At 50.1% G+C, this 3710-nt stretch overlaps 1 long non-coding RNA gene across 1 annotated transcript; it reads right to left on the bottom strand.

Moving 5' to 3' along the window:
- Positions 1-300: 300 nt before the first annotated feature.
- On the bottom strand, positions 301-3617 carry LOC116547493. Its single transcript, XR_004267070.1, has 2 exons — positions 3267-3617; positions 301-2075 (listed from the first exon to the last, which is right to left on the bottom strand). It is a non-coding gene; the product is annotated as an uncharacterized LOC116547493 (long non-coding RNA).
- Between the last annotated feature and the right edge of the window lie 93 nt (positions 3618-3710).

Here is a 3710-nt window from a genome sequence, read left to right as displayed (position 1 = left end):
ACTGATCTCCAGGTTCCTTTTCCATCCTGAACATTGAAAGAACAGGCATCGATGTACTAGCCACTTCAATTCATATCCAAACTATGATTATCTTCCTAACTCAGGTAACCAAGCTACCTAAGCTCTGCCTGCCGGCTTGCTTATGGCCCGTTTCAGGCAATAGGAAATGGAAACTGACCACATACCTCAGGTGGTCAAATGTTTGCCAAGGCTGGCAGAGTTCGTCCATTAAAAGTTCTCTATGAAACATGTCAGACTGGGGGACGGGGGACTCTTCTAATTAATTTTTTTCTTTTAAATATTGTGCACAAACTTATATTAACATAGAAAGCACACATATCTTATAAATCACAGAGATGTTTTTTAAAGTAGCACGCCAATTTATCAGCTCATTTTACACGTTTAGGCAACAGAATGTGTAAATCCACAGCAACACAGAGGACACACTACCTAGAAAAGAAACAAATGATGTTGCAAAAAATATTTAGTCCCTTTAACACACATATTCAAACTTCATTAATGCAAAAAGGTAGTGGTTATTAAATGAGAGGATCAGCATGTCTGACTGAGACTCAGTCTCCGAGTACAACACACAGCGTTCACTCAGAGTTGTTTTGTTTTAAAGCAGTGGTAGATGTTTCTCTTTAAATGTGCATTTTTTAGAAACTGGCTAAACCTTCAAAAAAGAAGTTTAACAGCTCATGGTTAATAGATGTAGTAGCAGCAACTAAGGCCCAGCAAGTTTTGGTGGCCTCACCCAGCACACAAGCCAGAGACTTCCAAAATGGGGTGGTGCACACGTGGCTGTGGCCCTCAGCTGCTGGCCCTTCACAGGGCACGGCAAGCTACACGGAACTGGGGTCAACAGCATTCGCAGCATCACGAGGGAGGATTTCAGCAAGAAGCATTTGCGTCAAGGACACAGGACCTGCCGGCCTGAGGCTGGAGACACTCTTGGGGCTGAAGCCATATTGATCGTGCCTCATCACTCAGCCTGGATGAATCTCTTGCTCTCAAAGACACTACAGAGTTTTTCCTTAAAGATTAGTGTGAGCTGAGGTCCAGTCACAGCTGATCATTGGACTCACTGATGCAAGGATGTGTGAGGGTGTGTCTGAACAGGGACTTTTAAATTGGGATCACCGATAATGCAGCTCTATAAAAGGGCAGCACAAAGTGCGCTTTCTCCACCACTCTCCAGCGGCAGAGGGACTGGGGCTCCACACAGCACGCAGCAAGACGAGAGAATGAGACGCTGCCACGAGGTGTCAGGCGGCCAGCTGCACCCGACACCTGCGTAGCACGAACACTGTAAAGCTTTCAGTTGGTAAGGCCACAATTTTTCAGCTCTCATCTTTGAACCCTGTTAAAGATTTCACCTTTTTAAAAGGCGTAGCTCACTAAAACACAGCTTAGCTTAAAAAGAAAAAAAGACTTCAGGGCAAGAGGATCCCATTATCTTTATGAAAACACTGTGCAGAAAAGTCCACAGCCACCACCCTAGCGTGAAGCTGGCTCACTAGGCAGCCAGCTTCCTACTCTGTGAGGCTCTGCCGCCTCAGCCAGCCCAGGCGGGAAGACTTCATGAATGCTCTGGGATGGACACCAAGCTACTAGAAGCGAAAATGCTTTTCCAAGTGTCCTTGTATGTTGGTAGCAGAATGGGGAGGGGTCTAATTCCTAATCACATTAACCACTTAGGCTAAATGGCCTGGTCCAATCAATGAGACACCTAGTGAAACTGATCACAGTCTGACACACACACTGACAATCATAGGGAATCACTGGAAAACGGATCTATCACACCATGGTCCTTAAATATTCCAGTCTATTGCCGCAGGAGGATGACTGCCAGCCCCTGCTCTGGGGGGAGTCAGGCTGGTGAGCAGAGCAGCTGCTGGGGAGGTGACCAAGAACGTGGCCTGGACGCTCCGGGGGCTCACTAAGAGACCCCACCCAGAGTCAGCACATCAAAGCAAATGTTGCAAACTCGCACAGGCTTGTTCAGATCAAACTTGATGATAGGAATCTCCTTGGTCGAGCATTTATGGCAAAGAAGACGTCCGCAGTGACGACTGTGGAAGCAAAGAAGGCAAGTATGAGGGGAGCACTGAAGACACACTGCCTCCCGGCGTGTGAGGGCACCCCCAGCAGGGGCGCTGAGGCAACACCGCCAGCCAAGTCACAGCAATTCATGGAGAATTTTTAGTCCATGAAAACAAAACTCTAGTCAGTCATCATGTTAAAGCGATACTGAAGAAGGCTTTTTTTTCTTGAGAATCAAGAGCAGCTCAGGCTAAGCACAACGTTCACAACTGCCATCCCAGCACTTTGGGAGGTGGAGGCAGGTGAATCACTTGAGGTCAAGAATTTGAGACCAGCCTGGCCAATATGGTGAAACCCCATCTCTACTAAAAATACAAAAATTAGCTGGGCGTGGTGGTGCACACCTGAATTCCAGCTACTTTGGGAGGCTGAGGAAGGAGAATCGCTTGAACCCAGGAGGTAGAAACTGCAGCAAGCCAAGCTCATGCCACTGTACTCCAGCCCGGGTGACAGCAAGACTATCAAAACCAACAAAGAGAGCAGCGCAGCACTTTTTCTTCTTGAGAAGTCTCGCCTGTCACCCAGGCTGCAGTCAGTGGTGCGACCTCAACTCACTGCAACCTCCTGCCTCAGCCTCCCAAGTAGCTGGGATTACAAGTGCCTGCCACGACCCCCAGCTAATTTTTGTATTTTTAGTAGAGATGTGGTTTCGCCACATTGGCCAGGCTGGTCTCAAACTCTTGACCCAGATTGTGGCTCACGGCAGGTACTGTAGATCAAGTGATTCACCCGCCTCCACCTCCCAAAGTGCTGGGATTACGGGTGTGAGCCATGGTGCCTGGCCTATCTATCTCAATTTAATGGGAACAGCTCCTCAGTGTCGCAAGCAGCCCATACAGAGGCACACCATGACGGCAGTAACTCATCTCAGCTTTGCTGCAGGCTGGAAGCCAGGGAGGATGGCACAGGCCTAACGGGCCGCCTGGGAACTGTGCACTTCAGCTTCCACAGGACAGCACCAGTCTGCAGGTCCCTCCCTTCCCTCCATCTCTTCCTCAGTCAGATCCTCGGGTGTGCCCATCTCATTACTCCATTTGATACAGTTTTGCCCATGAGTGTGCAGGACCCGGGCAGGTTCATGGCTTAGCCTGGAGAAAGGCAGAGGCAGTGACGTCGGCGGAAGTCCCCCCACTTGTCTGACAGTGACGCTGGGGTCTTACCAGTGGTGTTTGCGAGTCGTGACTCCAAACTTGGCAGTGCACTCGTAGCAGAAGGAGCCGTCACACCACGGAGGCTCCTTGGACAGCATATCTGTAACACATGGGAGAGGACTAGTCCCATCAAACAGCGACTGCCAGGCAAGTCTCAGGGCTCAAAGGGAGCAGGGAAACACCAGCAAGTGAAGCCACACACTGCCACGTGACACAGGCCAAGGGGCACAAAGGTTCTAAGTGGTTCAGGGACAGCTTCCCAGAGGAGACGAGAATCAGCACTTGCCAGGGAGAATGGGGGAGAAGGAAACAGGCCAATGAAGTGAATCCATGTGGCGTCTGCGTAGGGAAGGCAGCGTGACATCTGAGGGTAGGTGGCATGGTGTCTGTGGGGGGGAGGTGGCGTGACGTCTGTGGGGGAGGTGGCGTGACGTCTGTGGGGGAGGTGGCGTG

The sequence above is a fragment of the Sapajus apella genome, unplaced genomic scaffold (genome assembly GCF_009761245.1).
Source record: "Sapajus apella isolate SASKATOON/1434 unplaced genomic scaffold, GSC_monkey_1.0 scaffold3341, whole genome shotgun sequence".
NCBI classification, from domain to species: Eukaryota; Metazoa; Chordata; class Mammalia; order Primates; family Cebidae; genus Sapajus; species Sapajus apella.
This window is presented reverse-complemented; position numbering and strand designations above follow the sequence as displayed.